The 24,284-nt window shown below is 38.8% G+C and overlaps 1 protein-coding gene across 2 annotated transcripts in view; it reads left to right on the top strand.

Annotated features, from left to right (window-relative positions):
* Positions 1–24,284, top strand: part of PRKCA (protein kinase C alpha) — a 2,412,375-nt gene that overhangs the window by 1,035,887 nt on the left and 1,352,204 nt on the right. The window lies entirely within an intron of this gene.

Here is a 24,284-nt window from a genome sequence, read left to right as displayed (position 1 = left end):
ATAACTTTATTTCAATGGTATCCATTTCCAGGGTGGGAATATTCAAGTTGTTCTTAACCTGAGTATCTGTATCACTTATATAATGATCGTAACTCTTAGTTTCACACTGCTGACAATAGTTTTATAAGATCCTAACCCTCTGCCTTCTCCATATCCCAGCATCACGGTTTGTGTTGATATGCCACTAACAAGAAGTTAATATCCAACTTCTTGATTATTTGTGGTGTTTAGGGCAGCATTGTTCACTTCACTGTTTTCCCAAGAGGCTGACATTGTGCTTTCATTTCAGACCTATAAGCAGTCAGCATTGGATTTTGCCTGTATGCTTTTCCTTTCTGTTTGGTCCTATGTCATTACCTTTACCATGACACTTTTGCCAACCAAAATATGAAGGTCTGGTGATGTTTTGTATTTATTTAGTTTAAACTGATCTTAGTTGAAACTCAGAATCCCATCTTTTCCTGAAACTGACAGAACTTAAATGATATTTTTCTCATTCAGTAAATCCTCTGCAATGCTTGAACCCTCTTATGGGGGATTTGTAGGCTTCAACCTCCTTGTTAAATATTGCAGACTCTGAGGACACTGCATTTTGGGATTACAGATGAAATTCCAGACATTTTGCTAAAACTGCCAAGATGCTTTTGAACTTCATCAGCCTACAATGATTTTTTTTTGTGAAATCCTAGTGGATCTCTTACTTACAAATGCTGTTATAAAAAAAAATAGAATTGGACTTTATTCAAGTCAATGCCATTCTGCAGTGGTAATTAATGTCTTACAACTTCCTAAAGAGAATGCATTAACCCTCATTGTACCAATTGGACATCCACATGGGGGCATCCAGTGAAAGATGTGTTCACTCACCGTAGATCAGATATGCACCGAAGTGTCAGCTGTGAGGAGACAGAGGTATTTTCTATATAGTATATGTTGCTTCAGTTTCCGGGTATATGGATGCAACAAGCAGTTGTTTATTGAGGCGCTGTTTCACCACAGATTCCAAAAGAACTACATTTCTGCTTTCCTCAGATGTTATTATTAAACCTGCTATAAGCACAATGTCTTGTTAGTAAAATGTGTTGATCTTAAGAGTATGTTGCTTAATGGCATCACTTGTTTTCTGCTGGTGTAGATTTTTGTCTTCCCTAACTAGCAGTGGGAGAACACTGGTAATCCTCATGTTTGTTTTTACTGGGATAACTAGGTCATTTTACGAAGGTTCATGGGTTAGTTGTATAATGCTGGGCTAACAAAACAAATTTTCTTTCCAGTTTTCTCTCTCTAATTCGGGCAGGTTAATGCACACCTGCAGATAAATAAGGTAAGGTATCTAACATGCATGGATTTTAACATGGAACTGCAAGAGGTTATCTAGAAAAAAGAATCACTCTGACATTGAATAACTAATATTAACAGAACATTATGTAATGTTATCCAGAATTGCTAATAACAGAGATTCATTCTATTTTCTGATTCCTGAGCCACCAAATGTAGCTTATAACCATGTAGGTGTAGCTTGTTTTAAAGTGTTTGATAAACTCATGTGCTGGTGTTTGCCTGAGAATTGACTTGCATTGTTCACCTACCTAGTTAATGAAGGGAGATGTCATATTTGAGCTGAGTACAAGGAAGAAGGTGTGATGCCTCTGCACTGGCCCAGTAATCAAGGAGCCTTAATCCATACCACTGGCAACAGTGAGGAACGTACACAATAGGAGGATATCAAGTACACACACAGCAAAGTACTATTTAACTTAAGAGCACACAGAGATCACAGTCAGTCTGGGGGCTGGTTTCTCCCTCTTTCTCCAGATCTCCAGTAAGATTCCCCACTGGCACAGCTGTAGGGTTAAGATCTCAGCTGAGAGGTCAAGCCAAGACCTCCGGCACCCTCTCTGTCCAACAAGTGCTTCATGTCCCTGCCCAAGTAGCTGACACACACACACTTTGAGATTTGATTTATATACAAATACACACACACCAGGGGGAAGGCTGGCACAGATTTACTATCTATGCCCCCTTCTGCCAAGAGTATAAGGTAGTTATCACTGCCACCACCCCCTACTTATCAGCTACTATAAAGGCCCTTACAAAGGGTGACCAGTCCTACTTTGTATTGTCACTATTATCCAAATGGTAAGTGTGACCAAGAGCAAGGCTACTGGAGTGGCCTTATACAGTGTCACCAAATGCATATGCAAGTACACTAAGAGCTTAAATATGTCTCACAAGTATCAGCCACAAAGATAGATTTAAGTATATTTAATAATAAATAATAAAAGAACAAGACAATACTCAATCAGCACAGTAACTACAGAGTTCAGAATCACAGGAAATATTTTAAAACAACATTGCAGGACAGTCTCAGATAAATACAGAAAATATCTAAACTAATCTTTACTATATTCCTATCTATATATAAAATAACTTATTGTACCCTAGACTTACTTAAAGAGCAAAGCAGATGCAGAAGTGCTGAATGGATGTTTCTAGGTCCAGGACAAGATACAAAATGCCCAGTCTTTCTCTGAGAGAGTTTTTAAATTACTATCAAGCATTACTGCTGGGTCAGCTTAGATGACATCACTATTTGTCACCTGTCTTCAGTTCCAAGGCTAACAGATAACAATAGAATTGTAGAATCTCTGTGTGAGAAGTACATATCTCTCAGTTGTGTAGCTGTTAGGAAGCAGTAAAACACTTCACATTTTAAACCTAGTAATTAAAATTACTTTCAAGACAATAGAAAAACTTCTAGCTCTAGACATGTTGTCTGCTTGCTGCCCTGAAACTGAGAGAGAACATAATCGTAAAACATTTTGATTCCAACTTATTTTATTGTTTTTGCAAGTTAACTCTGTATGTTCCAGCTTCTACTACTAAAACATACATTTGCACAGGTATGTAGTTTACATACATTTCTATTCTTTTCCAGTAGGGTACACTGTGGTTACATTCTTGAAGCTCAGTACATAACATACAGCTCTGTATAAATCATAGCAATATACACAAATGACATAGAATTATTTACAAAATTCCAGCTAGCTCGGCTGACAGCATCACAGAAGGCACTGTACTAGAACTGTCCTATATCAGTTTAATGGCATCCAAAATGTTATCCTTCAAAATCGGGTTTATTTTTACTATAATACTTTACTTTTATTTTGCTAAGCTTAGTTTATCTATTTTAAATCAGCTGTAAAATGTGAGCTTTGCTATTTCTCTTGAAAAGCACCTGTTTTAATTGCAATTATATGTACTTAGTAGTAGAGATGGTCTTGAAGAGAAATGTATTTTGATATTATCTCAAGTCCAAAATACTGACAGCTAAAAAATATCTTAAAAAAAAATCAGCAGCATTGACGTTATACCAGGGCAGGGTATATGCTCTCTCCCTGCTGTTGTGTAACTTTATATACTGACCCCATGTACAAAAATGGGAGAAAGGGCTTGAGGATCGATATATGGTTTGGGAAGGTGCGGTGGCGGGGGGGGGGGGACTTGATCTCTGTAAAAGCATTGATGTACAGTGTGGTTAGGTTTTGTTTATATTTTGTGTTTTAGATATTTTCAACTGTAGATAGTTAGTACTTTAGATATTTTTGTCAATATTTAAGTGTTTAGCTGTTTAGTTCTACACCCTTATCTATGTATTTATAATTGCTTGCTATCACAATGTTAAAACAGAAAAATTTGAAATGTACAATTCCACGAAAATATAGAAGACCAAAATGCCAAGACCACAGTATTGTACTCCTGAACTTACCCTTCTACCCCCAACAGGATCCATGTTGGCACACATTACTTGGTCCAAACGCCTACAGAATGCATGTTGGCACTCATTCCTGGGAGTACATTGGAAGGTGAATTCAGTATTTAACATTGTTTGGTATTGTGGTTCAGCATTTTGATCTTCGATATTGTGGTCCAGTGACTGTACATTTCAAGTTTGTGTGATTCAAGGTTGTGATAGTAAACCTAACACTATACGAATGTGTGTTGATACCTATCTATCTATATTTATATATGTATATGGGTCCCATTTAGATGATCAAAGTCTCAGATTTTCGATTTTTTTATGGCTGACACTATATGATTGAAGTTTTAAGACTTCAAATATCTAAAAAAAAAGTACAAAATAATTCTGGATGTTTCCACAGGGGTCAAGCCCCTCTGCACCCACCACACCCCTCGCTACTTAAATATACCAACTCCGAGATTATACTACAGGGAGGATAAGGGAAAATTCCCAATTCCACATTGTATGGAGATCTCTGTTTAGAATGTTAGTCTTAAAACTTCTATCATATGGTGTCGGCCATATGAAATTCGAAGTTCTAAGACTTCGATCATCTAAATGGGACGTGTGTGTGTGTGTTTATACATATATATATATATATTAGATATTTTGTATGTATATATATATATATATATATATATATATATATATATATATATTAGATATAGATATCTTGTCATTAAAAATTGATCTACCAGTTTTAATGATTAAAACGAAGTTTGTTGGAAGAAATTTATTCTTTTAATAATTTTCTTCATAAATGTACCATTCTTGTCTTCATAGCAGCAAGCTCCAAATGATTTAGCCGTCTGTTGAACAGATCTGAGTGGAATAGTAATTATACCTTACCCTTGGTTTCAAGATTAATAAAGATTTAAACTTTGAAGGTCATCTTCTGAAAATTATTAGAAAATGATGTTATGAGTTGAGGAATATGCTCAGAACCCATTGTGAGTAGGGAGAAGAAAGTTCTGTTTGCTGTTTATAAGACTATAATAAGACTTGTTATTGAGTATGCTACTCCAGTATGTATGTTTGTTTGTTTGTATGTATGTATAATCGCAGACAACTTGAAAGATCAGGAAGGATTCAAAAATATTTTAGTAGGCAAGTTAAAGGATTAAGTGGAATGACATACAACAGAAGATTAAAGGAATTATTTCTCTTCTTTGTTAAGTAGAGGTTGAGGGGTGAATTAACAGTAATTCATAAATGTTTCTATAATAAACATTATGATGTGAGTGTTAGGATAAGTAAGGGTAGCCACCAGGTAGATTCTAGGAATAGCAATCATTTTGTTAAGTTACAATTTGTTGGAACTAAATTATTACAAAATTATTTTTGTTTTAGAGCAGGTAGATTATGGAATATGATTCCACTTAGAATCAGTAAAATCAAACGAATGGAATATCTTTTTGGGTACACTAGTAGCAGTTTCTTTGAAGGCCTCTTTAGGCTTTGAGCTTGTATCCCTGTTACAATGAGCACTAAACATTTAGCCAGTCAGGTGCAACCTGTTAGGATGTGATATTAGAAGTTAGTTATGATATAATATAACACCTCATCCTGTCTCCTGGCCGGGATGAATTCATATGCAAATGGCAGTTCTCATTAATGTTTATAATGCTGTGCATTTCACAGAAGAGTTAGAAGTGCTGACGTATTTGTCTTGTGGGAAATCTGCCTTCTAGCTCTGCCCTCCCCCAGCTAATTTAAGTAGCTTTAAGGAATTATGGACCTGACTTTTCAGTGGCAACATACTATGGTATTCCCTGTGCCCCAGAGTTATACTGTCATAAATCTTAATGCAAAATGTATAGCTGTAAACGCATTCCTGAATTAAAATCATATGGTGAGTATACCTTGGAAAAGCACAACTCATGGGTGTATATAGCTTCTGGCAGTACAATAAACTTGCATTTTGTTAAGGAGCAGCCTAAGCATATCTGCAATGCCTTGTTAAAAGCCAAGCAAACTTTACTGGCATGTTCACACATCTTTCTGAAGCTAAAACAGAATACCAAGAATGGTTCAACAACAGGAACTCTGTTGTCATGGGTATAGCCTTGAGCTTTCACTAGTACTTAAGTCACTTTGTTAGTGCAGCTTATTATGTTGGCATGTTTGCATCATGGATTGTTTCAAGGGAAAACGTGTTAAACTGTATATTATTTGTTTTTTAAATCCACAGCATTGCTTAAGTGCCTGTTCTTTAACACCACTTTCCATAGATTGTCCCTTAAGGAAAGCTGCTAATTCAGTGAGCTAAATATAGCAGCAGCTGTACTGAAAACATTTGCTGTTAATACTTTTAAATTATTCTAGTGAAATTATGGTAAACGTTTGAAATATTGGGACTCACACAGAGACTGAATGGCCAAAAAAATTGACTTGCATATATCAAGTCGGAGATAGGCATTTCCTAGAATATTCCCCTTTCTATGAGGTATGGTGAGTTGGTATTTGCAAGTTTGGCATGGTGCAGGGGAGCTAAATCCCCTACAGAAAAAAAAAGTTTAAAGCAGAAGAACAAGTTTAAGATTTGCTTTTCTCTCCTGGAGTTTTGATGATTTGCTTTTCAGTCTTTTGGTACTTACCATTAAATGTGTCAACATTTAAATAGGGAGCCGAAATAACCAGAATGCTTTTAAATTTGATAAGATGTGATCGACAACAAGATATACTGCATCTGTTTAATTGTTGGAACCGTATAACAGGCTATCGTGAATAAAGATGAACAATGAAATCCTGATGAAACAAGCAGCATCTAAAATATATTGTAAAAGGTCAGACATGATTGGCTAAACTGACTTTGTCAGAGCTGTAGCAATCCTGTGCTGTTCCCCAATCCAACTCCCCATTTAACTTTAAGTTGAAGAGCAAACAAAAAAAAGCTTTCTCCTTTTATTTTTAAACTGAAGTAAACAGCTTCCTATGCCACCCAGCTACAGTAAGTAAATACCAAACATGAAGCACAGAAATGTTTGAACTCTGACCACTAATGCAATACTAACATTCACAGAATGCCAGTAATGTACTAAAGACCAATGAGCTTCCCCGTCACCCCACCCTAGCTATACCTCTGAACTATTTTCATCATGTAAAATGTAATTTCTAGCCACAAAGAAATGCTGTTAACAATAAGAAAGTTAGTTTTAACTTTCTGCTTTTAACACACAGGTAGAAGGTTAAAAAATGCATCTTCTAAAACAATCTCCAATTCTATCTAGCAAGAGCATGGAGTAAATAAAAATATATATTCTTTCCAAAGTAATTCCTTTCTACACTTACAAAAATGTATCACTGACTATGTTTAATGCCACAGTATCAATGGCAGGACGTGTACAGTAACAGTGTATAACCTCTGTTTGTTGTGTATTCAGACTACATAAATATCAGCACCTTCCCAAAGACAGTCCGTTTGACTTTACTACATATTTTTTTCAAGTCTGCATTTCCTTATCACTCAGAAACCTCTGTTAGTGTTACTCACTAAATATCCATCACGTACTGGATATCCACTCTACATTCATATTCTTATGCTTGAAGTTGCATATGTTCAGTACTTGTACAACACAGAAATCAAAATGGACAGATTCTCGGGAATTAAATACATCAGTATAGTATCCGCGGTGGTGCAGCGGTAGTGTTGTTGTTTCACAGCAAGAGGTTCTCCCGTTCGATTCTCGGCTGTAGTGTGGGGAGTGCCTTCTGTGTGGAGTCTGCATGTCCTCCCCGCGGTTGGGTGGGCGATCGAAAGACATGCGTAAATGGGCGTGCCTTGGTTGAACATTGAGCTGGCACCTCAGCGTTAGTGAAAATATACTGCCAATCATTAGCAGACCGGAGTTCCGCTGTGGTGACCCCTAACCATGAAAAGCCGAAAGACAAGCAAGTATAGTATAAGCATTGTCCTCCCTGCTAGGGGTGGACAATCTCTTCAGTCTGTATAGCCTCACCTTCATGTTCTTACCTGGCTAGTCAAGACATCAGTCCCCATATAATTCCTGCTTCAGGTCATTATCAAAGTTTTTATGACCTTATTGCATAATCCTTCATCTTAATTTTCACATTGCATTTTGTTTTGCTTTCATATTGTAGTGAACAGTTTTATTGATTTACATTTTTATGTGACACATGACAAATGCATATTGCTTCAAAATATTCTGCTATATTAATTTAATAAATATTAAATTGAGGTAATTGCAGATGCAAAGATTATCTTGATATGTAAATTAAGTTTGTTTGGTGTTTGAGCCTACTTTGATTAAATAACGAGAGATAGCAAAGCAGTACACTTATCAGGATTTTGTGCTGCTACTGATTCGAATAATTAATTTTAATTCCTGTCTGAACATCTGGTTGAAATGAAGCCTGCATTCATTACCTTTGAATCAAATGCAGTTGCACAGATTTAGGTAATATTTCTTGTGCATTTTATTATTTCGAAATTCACCACAAATGGAGGATTACATTGCACAGATTTGGATTATGTTCATGTGTGTTTTGTTATATTCCTTCAAAACCAATACTTGCTACAGTGGAATTGTTTTCAGTGGTGCTGATAATCTGTCTGTTTCAAATGATTGAACGGATTAATTGTCGAAACCCATATGCTTGACAAGTCCATCGAACCATTCTGACTAAATCACGGGACAGTAGGGATCAGGAAATTTGCCCTTTTTCCCACTATGGTGCAATTTTGGAGTTAGTATGTATAATTAGCAGGGGGGGGGTGAGGAGTGAAAGGGGGCTTGACCCCTGCTAAAGATTTGCTTCTGTTGTGTGCAGGTGTTTGGATTTGAGATTTTTGTCGATGGACTGAATTGTCAATCGTATGGTTTCAACCGTATGTCTTTAGTTCATTCAGTCTTTTGCATTAGATTCCTGGTAATCATTTCTGTCTTCTCAGGAACTCAGCATCATCTTAAAAGAAGTGTGAGTGTGTACATGTATGGGTGAAGGTGAAATGATACAGAGGAAACAAAAATAACATCCAAAGGGGCTATGAAAGTGGTAACATTTAAGTTAATTCTTTGTCAGTGCAGCAACTTGCATATGATTATCGAGTTCTGCTTGCCAAGTTATTTGTTTAAGCAGTCAGTTTTGTTTTATGTTCAGATGGTATGAACAGAAGTAAGCAGCACTTGCTGGTAAACAGTGCATTAAATAATTTACATATGCCTTAACTTTGAAGGGCCTCTATACCACCCAATGATAGTGCTTTCCTATGGCTTGTTGATGACCTGCCTGTATACAGAAATAAATTCACACAGCTGGGGAGAAAAAGACATCAGGTGCTCTCATAGAAGGGCACGTACTACAGCACTAAGATTGTTTCTGCACTTAATGCAAAAGAATTTTCCTTTTAAACATGACATCTTTAGTTTCCCGTGAAGAACATTGCTGTAAACAACAGTAGTTACTAGGTTGAGTAGAAAATAGTAGAGGGGTTGAACGCTAATGAATTATCTGTAGAAGCCATACAGGCTTCTTGCCATCTGAGAAAACGGATTCTGCAGTAAATTCCAGCAGCAGCTCACATTACCGCATTCAGTAGAAAAGTATAATAAAAAAGTTGTACTGGCATGTTGCCACATATGGGCTCCTTTAAATTGGGACCTTTAGACTCGGATAGTAGCCAGCTTTTATGTTTAGTTCTTAAAGAACTTCCCTCACTACAGAAGCTGTGGTCAGTCTTTGTTCCTTGTCTGCATGTACTACAGAGAGAGAGAATTTGCTGTCTCAAATATATCGTTAGCAACCCTTCTGTTCACTGCTGTTTTCTGTATAACACTCGCCTCTTTCAATTTCCAAAGTCTTTAAGTTCCTCAGTTTCAGTCTAGTATAATAAAATACTTTACTAACAATTTATTTCTGTTTTTTCTTTCCTCGTTAGTTGATAAATGGTACTCGATTTTGTAGTTCTAGCATTTTGCTTTATTTTTTGTGATGCATTACTTGAGGTTCATTCTTGGCCTTTGTTTCGTTGAAGCTTGATGAATTGTACACAAACACACACACTGACACATACGTCTGCACACAATACTAACATTTTTCAAACTGCAGTAAATGAAATTCTTATCATTGCAACCCTCTCAGACTGCATGGAACACTACTAGAACACCTTAGAAAGAACAAACTGCCTTCAGGTGATAACACAGCATCTTTTCTTTTAAATACATTAATATTCAAGTGAAAGCCAAGCTTGTTCATCGCACGGTGTGTGACCATTAGCATATGACTGGCAGACTTTTCCATAGAAGGTTGAATTGCCAGTTAGCAGGGATTTCCCCTTTCCCTGTTATGGTGTGATCTTAAAGTTGGCATATGTAAGTAGTGTGAGTGTTGGGGAAGGGGATAGTAAGTGTACAAATAGGAGGTGCAAGTAGTCTTGGCCCTCTGCCAGAAATGGGTACTTTGTTTTTTGTTTTTTTTTTTTTTTAGTTTTATATACTGTTTGCGTTAATGGTTATGGTACTTTTCTATTAACGGGGCAGCAGGCAAAATGTGTGTTCGCTGTCAACTCACCATGGGTTATTGTTTTCTGCTTGTAATGTGCTTGTAATATTCTAAACTGCTGACAATGTATATTCAAATCATGTAATTTCTGCTTATATTCTTGTCTTTTCTTCTGTATCTATAACCACCACAACTCAAAAGCACACACATTCCCAAACTTCACTAAGACATACAAAGGTTGTGATATCTGTTCCTCACCCTCCCAGTGGAGGCCGATCCTCAACCATCAGCACACAAATGTATTCATTTTTCTTCTACTGCTCTCTCAGTGGGTAAATTAAATAAAACGACAATCACACAGTTTTTTTCATTTGTACAAAAGACTTGCTTCCTTTACCATGTACTCGTCCATAAACACTTGTAAGAATACAACAAATAGACCTACCTGTCATATCCATCAAAAGAACATCTTGGGCATGAAGGAAAGTAGAAGCGAGTTACGACCCCCCCCCCCCTTTCGACTTTACATTACATCAACAATGTGAAGCTGAGAGAGAGGGTTAACAGACACAACATAAAAACAAGTTTTTTCAATGTACGAAGTTAACAACTACTTCATTCACTGAAAGGTAAAGGAGAGATTACCCTGAGGACGTACCAACTCACAACAGAGAGATTCAACAAGGAATCTGTAACAAAACATCACAAACGAGTCTGCATCGATGCAAAGTGACAACCACACAGGCCATTTCTTCCACTCTACTTATGTAATCAGAACAGAAAATATGCAGTGTCAGTCACTTAAAACATGCTTTCAGCTTGAAAGATAAAACAGATAAATGCTGTTCCTTAAAGAGCCGCAGTGACTTGAAAGCAACAGCGCACTTTGCCTGCTGCCCCGATAACGGAAAGGTACCGTGATTATTCACTTGTTTGTGTTCACAGTTGTGTGAGGTGATCACAAATGAGTCAACACCTTGTCAGGGAATGATTCAAACTACTCAGTGAGCAGTATTACCCCATTTAAGAAATGTGCTTCATGTAAGAATCTCTCCTACAGTCTTCAAAACAATGAACAAACATAACTCCAAATAACATTACTGACTCTGGTACTGACAACAGCTTTTCCAGTACTGTCCCTGCAATCAGCGGCAATATTCTACAGAAAATATAGAATTCAAAAAAGCTAATTATGTCTAGGAAAAACAGTTTACCCTGTAAATAAATGCAGATGCTTCAGTGACCACTGTTAATTACTCACCCTTCAAGTGTCTTATTCTTGTAACTTTTTTAAATTTGCAAACTGTGCATATGATTATTGCTGGATTTGACTTGTAAATATCATTCAACATGTAGAGTAATTAGTGCTGTTGTGGTAGCTGCATTCCTTATGCTAAAATCCTTTTTTGTATGTGCTGTTTTAGGATGTGTTTGCTTTCCATACTAACTAAACTCAGATTTTTTTTTTCCTCAAAATTTTTTTTTTTTATTTTTGAAATACATTTGAATGAATTCCATAGTATTTCTACATAACATCTTAAATAACCATGTACACTATTTACATTAGCCTGACACTATCGCAGATCTCAATGTAAACAGTTACTTTATAAGTATGTCCAATCCATTATCAGAGTGTCTTATCAATTATTGTAGTGTCAATCAACGATAAGACACAGGGGTTGTTGATAAATGAAGTTTGGCAACAAACGAAGTTGTCCCGGGACATCTTCATGGGGGTAGAGGTTAGGTGGGTATTAGGGGGAGTTAAGTGGAATGAGAAGGTGAAGGGGTTAAGTGGAGGCAGGGATGGTTGGGAGGAAATGAAATAAAGATGGGGAGGGGCTTAAGGGGTTTAGTCTAGTGTAGCTGAGTTAAGCAATCACATTAATTTCATAATCAATACCGAAATACTAAAGTTTTTGCTCCCTTGATGTGCAACTTCACAACAAAATTAAGCTACAAATTGATTTACTCTACCAACTACATCTAATCACTTTTGGGTGCTGGCCATCTGGTCTGCGTTTTTGGGTGCTGTTGTAGGTGTGGCGGGGGTTAGTCACAATGCAGGGAAAGTTAATAAAAAAGGGAAAGGAATAGATGTCAATGCGACGGTGGTTGAGTGACTCAATACTGAGGGTTTTAGGTTGACTCCCAGGTGAGATAGCTTTTGGGCATTTCAGTTGTGATGGGGGCAGGTGTAGGATTGCTGGTTGTTGCAGTACATTTCTTGCGATTAGGAATATGTTGGATGTTGGTCTGATTGATAGACATCTGGACTGGGTTTCTGCAGGGAAGTGCCGTTGGAGGTGGTGGTAGCGGCTTCATCCTTTGATACTCTGGCAGTTGTGGGAGGAGTAGTTTGTCCGGTGATGGATTTTCGTGGGCTGTTGGCTGGTTTGGCATCATGGCTGTACTTCGTGCATGCGCAGTGGGGTACCAGCCTGTCAGAGGTGCATGTGGATCAGTTTTCAGCAGGGTGTTCAGAATTTTGCCTCATGTTTGGTCTGTTTTAATCACGGAGTTGCAGTTTTCAGCTAATCAGTGAAGGCGGATGATTGAAAATGGTGACCGTGATTGATTTTGGACTTTGTACCCTTCAGAACATTCATGCTAATGCAATCATTGTTTATTTATTTTACAGCTGAATTCTGCTTTTGGATATTTAATTTTAGGATGTACCATTTAAGTACTGATATAGGGCTTCAGGAAGAGTGATTAGATGTAGTTGGTAACTTAGTTTTGTTGTGAAGTTGCACATCAGGGGAGCAAAAACTTTAGTATTTGGGTATTGATTATGAAATTAATCTCAAGAAGTTGTTTTAGTTTTCATTTAAGTTGGGTAATTAGCAGAAAGGGTTGTTGGGATGCATACCATCGATATACAATGCAGTGTGATTGGTAAATGTTACAAATCTTTAGGTTCAGATCAACTTCAAAGGCAATATAAAATGAGTTAATTTCCTTGAAAGTCCTTGGTACAGATTTATGCAGGATGTTCAGATTTTGCTGCATTTTTTTTCCTTAGAAGGGTGCCTTCTGACAAGTTATGGTAAAGTCTTAAGACCGTAGGCAGAAATAGACAGGCATTTGATTTGCGAACTTCATACCATTCTGAATATCCATGCTGTCTCAATCAGTTGTATCAACCTTTTAAGTTTGCAAGAGGGCTATTTAAAATAATACCTGATTGTATTTTGTAAACTGCTAGTCAGCTATTATTAGGTTTGCTACATTGTGTCCATTTTGTTCCACATTATGGTGGTTAATGTGCCTCATTTGGCGATGGAAGGTTAAGAGCTAGGCAGATAGTTTTAGAATATAAGTTATCTTGGCTTATACAGGGCGCTAATGGATGTGGTCTGGAATCGCAAGGTTACCCGGGTTGTGGATATGGATAGGTCCCTTCAGGTGTGGGATTTACTTGTAGTATACTTCACTGGTAGTTAAATTTATCTTTGGTATTTGATATGGTCATAGGAAGCATAGCTTTGGTTATGGCTGCTTTGTCATAGATGGGCGTGGCGGTGGGACATTCCTTCCTAGGTTGGCAGGATAGGCTGTCCTTAGGATGTCTTGGAATGTGTGTTATGTATTTTGGATGTTTTACATGTCTTTTCTTTCTTGCAGATGGGGTCTTGGAACGCTGCGGCTGTAATTTGGAATAGGTGGGTATAAGGTGGAGCCTTCTCGTTCCTATTAGAGAGTTTAATTTTGTCCTTTTCTTTGTAGATGGTGGTGTGCCGAGTTCCAGTGGTGGCGATACAGTGAATCTGCAGATGATGGAAGCAGTAGCAAGTGAGGAGGTTAGACATGGGGAGCACAAATGGGCAGCAGTTACTGATGGAAGTAAGTGGATTTCAAAGTTGTTGAGTTTTGGTAGAGGATTTTACACTGCTAGTCAGAGAAGGACAGGCATTTGAGTTTGTGATATCAGGGTTAATGGGTGGTACAATTTGTTCTATTAACCGTTTAATATGCTAGATTAACGTTGAAAGTTGTCCCTGCTTTTGGGCATTTGCATTCAATAGTCAAAGGGAGCACAGCCATTGGCCATAGGTAAGGATTTAATAGGGTGGCTGGGGTCCAGGTCAGTGCCTCCATGTTAAGTAATTATGGTATGGGTGCACATAGAATTCATAGTTTTTCTTTTCCTTGCAGATTGCTGAAGTGCAGAAGGCATCATGCGGTGGATTGGAAAGGGGATTTCAAAGGTGATGTTTTGATAGGATGGACGTTATTGCCATTTGAATGGGCCATAAGGAGGGTCTGAGTAATCACCTTAGTAAGGCATGTTAGAGCTCTGTGTTTAATTAGTGGGAGCTGATTATTGCATTGGTATAGGGGGCAAATGAGGATGAGGTAGTTAAGGGGGCCAAGGTGAAAACTGTCTGGGATAGTTTATGGGGAGTGTGGGGATTCAATGGGATGAGTAGCGTCATGACATTTATAGGAGCACAGGAACTTAGTAGGCTACAGCCCTATGGATCCTGTAAGCCAGTGAAGTTCAATCATTGCTTTCTTGGAACCTTGGGTGGTCGTATTCACTCATCCAGTTGTTAAACTGTATTTGGGGGAAGGGACAATGATGTGTTTGACAGGATGTTGGTTTGTTCCTAATGGGTGGTATCTTGTGGTGACAAATTTGTCCCTTGAGTAGGTAGTGTTAATGTTACATACCATGTTAAGGTTTTACAGAATAGCACGAGGATAATTTCACTTGGAGTTTGGTTGAATTTTGTAGATAGGGTTTTAGGAAGTATGGTAGGTAGGTGGCTGTGTTGGGGTAGTTTTAGAAACTGGGTGCATTGTTACAGGGGAGTTAGAAGGTTTAAGGAAGTCTGGTTGCAGGATAAGCCAGCTGTAGGATAGGTATTAATTACCTACTAGTGGTATAGGTAACATAAAGGAAAAGAGCTTTTGAGGGGAAAGGCTAGGGACAAACAGGGGTTAAGAATGGTTTGGTAATGAGTGAATTGGGGGTGTTTATGGGTGGGCGCACAGAGTATTTCATTGCTGAGCATAGGTGAGTTTTCAGGAACTAGGTCAAGGGGTGCTGGATTTCTGACATCTAAGGTTAGGACATTAAAGTTTTGGAGTTGGACGATTTCCTACGGTGATTGAGTTGCTGCACATCCAGAACGGGGTAGTTGGTGGGTTAAAGTGATAGGCTGCAGTTGACAGGGTCCTGGGTGTGAGACTTGATACTAGCCATTTTGACTGTGTGTTGATTTGAGTTCAAGGGGTTATAGTTTGTGGTTATAGGTTGTCAATCCATTCAGGTGGAATCATGATTTCAGCTTTGAAGGAAGCGTAAAAGGATATGTATTCTCTTGGGGTGGATGTTCCGGTCGTACAGTGGGGTCACGGTATTCCTTACTGTATTGAGTTTTCATTAGGTGTGTTTCAGTGATGGTATGGCAAGGTGGGTTTATGGCAGGATTCTAAGGTGATTTACGGATGATGGGTACACTGAATGATGTTTAGCTTGTCCCTTCCCTTTATGGGAAGTAGTGGTTTGAACAATTTGGGTAGGAGGGAGGGGGAACAGCCAGTTGGCAGAGAAGAGGGATAGGCTTGCCCTCTTCTGTTCCCCTTCTGCTGAATGGATGTTCATTTCAAGGATCTGGGGAAAGGAAAATGAGTATTTGGAGGAAGCTTGCTGAATAGATAAGCAAGCTGAGGTAAGGAGGCTGCTTATTTGGTGGAAGGTAATTCAATGAATGGTTTATGAAGTGAGATGGGACGCTGCTTCATAAGTAAAGTAAGCGAGCAGAGGTATGGACCCTGCTTGTTTGGCAGGATGAGTAGGTACGCTGCCCTGATCACCATTACAAGGATGGTGCTTCGTAAGTAAAGTAAGCGAGCAGAGGTGTGGATGCTGCTTACTGAAGGCAGGGTGAGTAGGTACGCTGCCTTGGTTAACATTACAAGGATATTATGCTGTGTTTAGAATCAATTATATTATGAATAGTTGTAATTAATGAATTGGGTGAACAAAGCTATGTTATGAAATTTAATAAAGGTCGTCAAATGTCATTTGGTGTGATGTGTATTTATTGAAGGGGATCGGGACAAATGAAGTTTAGCAACAAACTAAGTTGTCCCCAGACATCTTCATGGGGGGGGGTGTTAGGTGGATATTAGGGGGAGTTAAGTGGGTTGGGGAGGTGAAGGAGTTAAGTGGAGGCAGGGATGTTGGGAGGAAATGAGATAAGGATGGCGAGGGGCTTAAGGGGTTTAGTCTAGTGTAGCTGAGTTAAGCAATCACATATTGGTGTGAACTTGCTACACACCCTCCGTCTCTCTTTTTGTTGGTGGGTTGGGGGGGATTAGGGTTATTTATCAGTGGGATAGGCAGAGAAGAGGGATAGGCTTGCCCTCTTCCGTTCTCCCTCTGGTGTCTGGATGTTCATTTCAAGGATCTGGGGAAAGGAAAATGAGCATTTGGAGGAAGCTTGCTGAATAGATAAGCAAGCTGAGGTAAGGAGGCTGCTTATTTGGTGGAAGGTAATTCAATGAATGGTGTATGAAGTGAGATAGGATGCTACTTCATAAGTAAAGTAAGCGAGCAGAGGTATAGACCCTGCTTGTTGGGCAGGGTGAGTAGGTACGCTGCCCTGATTAACATTACAAGGATGGTGCTTCATAAGTAAAGTAAGCTAGCAGAGGTATGGACGCTGCTTACTGAAGGCAGAGTGTGTTGGTACACTGCCCTGGTTAACATTACAGGGATATTATGTTGTGTTTAGAATCAATTATATTATGAATAGTTGTAATTAATGAATTGGGTGAACAAAGCTATGTTATGAAATTTAATAAAGGTCGTCAAATGTCATTTGGTGTGATGTGTGTTTATTGAAGGGGATCGGGACAAATGGCTTTGGATAAATTCTTAGCTCTTTAATTTTAATTTCCAATAATGTTGTGGTCTTCAGTAGGCTGTAGAAGTCTTCCAAAGTTGGTATTGTTTGTATTCCATCTTCTTGTTATACACTTCCTTGAAATTGCAAGTATAGTCCACCCTAGATACATGTTTGACCTATTCAAATGAGGACCTTCATTCACATTTAATACAAGAACTGTAGTTAAATAAAATGATTCATTAAATAAAGCTTTTAGAAAGTTATTAATACCATTCCAAAATGGCATAATTTTAACACAATCAAAGAAAATGCGGTTCCAATCTGCATTGTGTACTTGCTCACATCTCCAACATGTTCCTTTTATGGAAGAACTAATTTTACTGATTCTGTCTGGGGTTCAGAATGCTCTGTGCAACCATTTCCAATTACAAACTTTCCAGTATTGTGTAAAGGATGTATATTTTATCGATAATAAGATATTTGTTTTAATATCTTCAGTTAACTGTATTGAGTGTCCTTTTGTTATATATTTCCAATATGAGGGTTTGGGTGTTGTTTTATAGTTTATCAATATTTTGTAAAATTTTGAAATACTGTTTCCCATGTCAAAGTCATTATATATGATTTCATATATGTATTTTCTTAAATTTAGGCATTTCTTTAAATGAAGAAATGTTAATTATTCTACTTGAATCTTGCAAATATGACAGAATACTCTGTAAAGTTAGCCAGTCCTGTTGTGGAATTTTGTATGTTGTTTTTATTACTTGCATATCTAAAACGTTTAGTTCTTTGTTACATTGGAGCTAACAAATAAATCCTTTCTGTTCCCAGGAATTAATAATTTCTCTATATATTTCATGTGGAAAGTTCTTTGTGACTATAAATGGTGTTAAAAGATCAAACCAGATTTTTAAATCTACATTTGCATTAATAATTTTCCTAAATGAGTCAATGTAATAATCATACAAGTTTTAGTCGGTTTAGTTATGTTATATTGCATACTAATACATAATATGTGCCATGGAAAATTGTTTTTATCTGTTATTTGAAATTGTTTTTTGTAAATCAAATTCATTTATTGATATTACAGTTACTTATCCAATCTGAGATGGTTTTAGATATTGATGCTTTTATATATGTTTCTATATCAGGAAAGTTTAATCCTCCCTGTTTCCATGGTCTAATATGATGTATTAAAGCTATTTGGTTTCTTTTGGGAAACCATAAACATTTTATTAGGCATGAATTTATTTCTTTAAGTATATTCCTTTCTGGTAGCAGTTGTATTGCCAAGGCTATATATAGGATCTTGGGCAGTAAAACCATTTTTATTAACTGTAGTCTATCTTCAAATGTTAATATCATTTTGTTCCATTTTTCCACAGAGATTTTAATTGTGTTGATGATGATATTGTAGTTTTTTGAGACTAATTCATTATTATCCTTGCATAACTCAATTCCTAGATATTTTAAGGTAGATTCTTGTTTCCCTATGATGTGACCCCCCTTAGTCTGCCTTTCTTTTTTTTATTTAAAAATAAATATTTTTATTTTGATTTATTGAAATGGAGTCCTGAAGTCATGTGAAATTTATCAATTAATATATCTAATTCTTCTAATGTCTCTTATGTATTAGATAATGTTAGTAATATGTCATCAGAAAACAGTATTACTTTAATTGTATTGTTCATAAACATCTATTCATTTGATTTTTATATTGTTACGAATTGAATCTGCCAATATTTCAATAGCCAGACAAATAGAATCGGTGACATGGGACATCCTTTTTTAGTGCCTTTTGTTATATGTATAGATTCAGATGTAAAAGGGCCTAACTTGACATATGCTAAATTATTTGTATATATATATATTCTTTAGGAGATGAACAAAGATGCAGAAAATTCAAATAGCATTAGGATTTTGAATAAATAGTCCCAATTTAGGGAATCAAAGGCTTTCTCTATATCTAAGCCAATTATGAGTGTTTATTTAACATAATCTGTAAGAGAAATTATCCTTTTAATATTGTCATGTGTATGTCTGTGATATATAAACCCAGTTTGATCATTGTTTATTGATGTTCATCGTGTTTTACTGTTGCAGTCATTACAATTGGGTTATCCTGCTGGCAGGCTACCTGCAGTCGGCCTGAGTTCCAAAGTCTAGGTCCGGCGTCGGTTGCTGTCGCCTCTTCCCTGACGTCAGTGCGCCAGGGGTATATAAGATGCAGATGACGCCATTTTCTTCAGTCTTTCTTGCCGCATGGTGCGCGAAGCAAAAGCAGTTCGCAAGTGCCTGTCGGCCGACTCCTGAAGTTTTCAAATTTGGATTTCAGATCCGATGTCTTCATTAAAGCTAAGTACCCCGTTGGGGAAACTTTTTTCTTGCTCCAGACCGATGTCAGAAAAAGTTAATAACTGTATTTCTTGTGGGAAGCAAATACCTCATAAGGATTTTCATTCTTACTGTATTCCTTGCCTAGGCCCTGAGCATAATGTTGCTAGTTGTCGGTTTTGTGCTAGATTTAACCAACGCACTATTAAGCATTGGTACGATTTTGCATTTCATTACTTTGGCAGAAGATTTAATTATATAATTCCGTCAGATCAGCCGACTACCGGAGTTTACAAAAAACGAAAAGAAAAAGAAAAGGACAGGCATCCAAGATCCAAAACCGACGAGGCTTCTTCCAGGCCTGTCGCCGGTTCTCAGTGAGGCACTTTCACAGCCCCTGACGCCCGCTACCTTAGAGCCACAGGCTTCTTCCGACTCCCACGTGGAGACGACTAGGCCTCTGGAAACTCAAGGTATTGGACACTCGGAAACTATTCCCTCAGATGGGTCCGGAGCCGCTGAGCAGGCATCGGCTTCTGAGGGTGTTTTCAGGCCTACACGGTTATATGAGAAACCTACTTCAGCTACAAAGACAAAGACTAAAGCAACTCTAAAGACAAAGAAACAAGTACAGCATTCACCTGTACAGGCCTCCATGCCTAAAAAACAGATGCTTAAAATGGCCGAAGACCTTATTACTTTGATCAGGGGTTCCCATCCCCCTCCTGAAAAGAGGTTTAGGCAAGAGTTAGAATATGAATCTTCAGACCAGGTTTCCATTTCCTCTGATTCCTCCCTATGAGGATTCTGATGCTGAAGAATCTATCCCTTCAGCCTCTCCTCCTGAGGATTATTCTTTTGGGGAAACACTACATACTATGAGGGAGCATGTCCACTGGGAGAGCCAAGATTACTCAGAATCCAAGAAAAGGCTCAGAGGTTTCCTTTTATTGCCCCAGCACAGGCCCCTTGCTATCCCGCCTGTTTTAGACATTGTAGATGATGTATTTACAGAGTCCAGTTTTTCTCCAGATTCTTTACCACCAGCCCCTGTTAAGCCAGACAGATACTACAGAGTTCCTCATTCACATACATTTGTCTATAAGAACCCTGCAGCTGACCCAGAAACCATCTCTCAGGGTCCCAAAGGGGTCAAGGCTTCTACTGCAAAAAACCCTATCCCTTCTGATAGGGATTCTAGGGCCCTAGACAGATGGGGCAAAAAGATTTATACCTCTCCTACCTTGGCTGTAAGAGCTTTAAATTGCCAATTTCATATGCTTAAGTATCAGCAATATCTTATATCTTTGCTTAAACAAAAAATGCCAGCAAATGTAGAATGTGCAGACAATAAAGAAATGCAGGATTTATTGCATGCAGCTGAACAAGTTGGAAAGCATACTTTGCAATGTGGTTTTGATTCTCTTGAAGCCTCCTGCAGGGCCGCTGTTACAGGTTCTGTCATTAGGAGGCATGCTTGGTTAAAAGAACAAAATTTGCCGGATCATGTTAAAGCAAAACTATTAGACACTCCTTTACAGCATGATACTTTGTTTGGTGCTAAAGCAGAAGAGGTGTTGAAGAAAATGGAGGACAAGGCAATATCTATGCAAACAGTCAAGGATTTCTTGCAGGTACAGCCTCCCAGATTTAGCAGGAACTGGCCTACAAAAAATTGGTCCTTTCCAGTGTCAGATAGACCACAAAGGGGCAGATACAGACGCCCCAGAGGCAGATCACAGCCCCAAGGCTCATACAGGCCTAAACAATGGGGTGCTTCTACCTCCAAGAGTGGAGAGGAAAAATCACAGCCATACAGGAAACAGTCTCAATGACTTTCCACTTCCAGCACCAAGCACTTATCTTTTGGCAGCCGCTTTGGGGGGAAGGCTGGCACTTTTTTCACAAAATTGGCACATGATCACCCAGGACAAATGGGATCTAAATATAGTTTCACAAGGCTACAGGTTCCACTTTCACACCCTGCCAAGGCAAAACGGAATGCCAGACCTGCCACGCAATTAATGGGCAGAGGCACAAAAACAAGTTTCATCCCTCATGGACATGAGGGCCATTCAACAAGTACCAGAACAAGAGCAGGGTCACAGATTCTATTCAAGACTGTTCTTGGTACCCAGAAAAGACAAAGCCTGGAGACCAATACCGGACCTATCTATTCTAAACACATATCTGGATATTCCAAAATTCAAAATGTTGACTCTACAGCAGCTTCTGCCCATGTTGGGCAAGAAGGCTTGGCTTGTGACTTTAGATCTAAGAGAGGCATACCTGCATGTCCCAATCAGACAAACATGCAGAAGATACCTCAGATTCAAAGCTGGCTCAATGCACTACCAATTCTCTGCACTGCCCTTTGGCTTATCTACTGCGCCCAGGGTCTTCACAAAGTGCCTGGTACCAGTAATTGCATTTTGCCGACAAAGAGGAATACAAATATATCCTTACTTGGACGACTGCCTTATTCAAGCAGAGAACAAGGACATTTACTACAGCATCTGGCGTTTGCAAAAAGATTACTGACAAGTCTAGGGTACACAGTAAATGAGAAGAAATCAAAACTCTTACCCTCTCAAGAGATAATATTCCTGGGTGCAAGCTTAAATACAACTGCCCAGATGGCTTATCTCACACCAGACAAATGCAGACAACTGACTACTTATTTCAAAATGTTGGCAACAAAGACCCAGTTATCTGCAAGAAAAATTCTGCAGGCCTTGGGTTTCATGGCATCCTGCATTCTGCTAATTCCATATGCAAGTCTGCATATGAGGAAACTTCAATGGTATCTAAAAAGTGTTTGGACTCAACATTGCCACAGCCTGGAAACAATAATTACCCTCATTCCCTGCCTGCAACAGGAGTTTTGATGGTGGACAAAAGCCTGTCACCACAACACGGGACAGCCATTCACCTTACCCACAGCCAGGCAGACATTGACAACAGATGCATCAGATTACGCCTGGGGGGGGGCCATATGGCAGGAAGATGTATTCAGGACACATGGTCCGCAAGTCAAATGCATCTGCTTATCAATCAAAAAGAGATGCTAGCTGTTCAGAATGCCCTAACAGCTTTCAAGGATCAACTTCATCCAGGACAACTACTAATAAAGACGGACAATACTACAGTCATGTGGTACATAAACAAGCAGGGTGGCACACATTCCTACCCCCTCTGCAGGCTAGCCATGAACTTGTGGCACACAGCATTGACTTACCAAGTACATCTGCAAGCTCAATTCCTGCCAGGAAGGAAAAATACTCTGGCAGACGAACTAAGCAGAAATCTAATGGATCCCCACGAGTGGAAATTGGATCCACAAGTCTTCAGCATGATAACAAGGACCTGGGGATGCCCGGACATAGACCGATTTGCCTCCCCTCACAACTTCCAACTACAAAGATTTTGCACAAGGACTTATCACAAGCAAGCATGGAAAGTGGATGCTCTATCTTTCAGCTGGAAAAATCTAACAGTATATACCTTTCCTCCTCTGCCTCTCCTCCCCAAGGTACTCCTCAAGATCAGACAAGAGAAACCAAAAATGATACTGATTGCCCCAGACTGGCCCCACCAGCACTGGTACCCAGTCCTAAAGAGCTTGGCTCACTGCCCAGCCTGGACCTTACCTCAAATTCCTCACTTATTGACCCAACAAGACAGCCAGATACTGCACAGCCAACTCAAAACCTTAAACCTGGTGGCATGGCAGGTAATATAGCCTCTCAAGACACACCTCTCTCTAAAGCAGTGATGGATGTTATTTTGGAGGCCAGGAGGCCTAGCACCAGAAAATCTTATGCAGACAAATGGAAGAGATTATGTGCTTGGAACCAAGCACAAGGCATTGACACGATTGTTCCAAATATTCCTCAGATTTTGCAATACTTAACTGAGATGCTGGATAAAGGCCTTTCCTTTTCATCAATTAAAATTCATGCCTCTGCCATTTCAGCTCATTACAATACAGAACCACCTATTTTTTTTCATCTGTTACTGAGGCAGTACCTCAGAGGGGCCAAAAACATAAGACCTCCAAGGAGAGCACCATTACCTGCATGGGACCTCAACTATGTCTTGGAAAAACTCACACTGCCTCCATTTGAGCCAGCTTCTGCAGCTGACATAAAATTCTTATCCTGGAAAACAGCTCTGCTCCTAGCAATAACCTCCGCTAGAAAAGTCTCAGAGTTACAGGCACTCATGGCTGTGGAACCTTTTATCATTTTCCATCCTGACAGGGTTTCGCTGAGGACAAACCCTACATTTATGCCTAAGGTAGTGTCCAGTGTGGCCCTTAACCAAACAATTCATTTGCCTACTTTTCATCCAAATCCACAGAATAAGTGTGAGAGAATTCTGCATTCTTTGGACATTCACAGACAGCTACGCTTCTACTTGGACAGAACTAAATCTTTCAGAAAGACTGATCAACTTCTAGTGGCATATGCTGCAGCATCACAAGGAAAGCCTATCTCAAAACAGACTATTTCAAAGTGGATAGGCCATTGCAGTCGTTTCTGCTATTCACAGCATGGCAAATCAGTGCCTAAGGGCATTAGGCCACATTCAACCAGAGCAGCAGCCACTTCAGCAACCTTCCAAAGACCAACCTTCCAAAGGTACCAACCAAAGACATCTTAGAGGCTGCAACTTGGAGTTCAGTGCATACCTTTACAAAGCACTATCACTTGCCTCTCTATTCTAAATCCAGGGCAGGCTTTGCTACTGCAGTTCTGCAGGGCCTTATAGCCTCTCCTAATCCTATTTAGCTCCAGCCTCCCAACTTTAGCTTTGGG

Source organism: Protopterus annectens, chromosome 10.part0 (assembly GCF_019279795.1).
Source record: "Protopterus annectens isolate FY-2018-M chromosome 10.part0, PAN1.0, whole genome shotgun sequence".
Classification (NCBI taxonomy): Eukaryota; Metazoa; Chordata; order Ceratodontiformes; family Protopteridae; genus Protopterus; species Protopterus annectens.
Note: the sequence above shows the minus strand (reverse complement) of the source record. Positions and strands in the feature narration are given on the sequence as shown.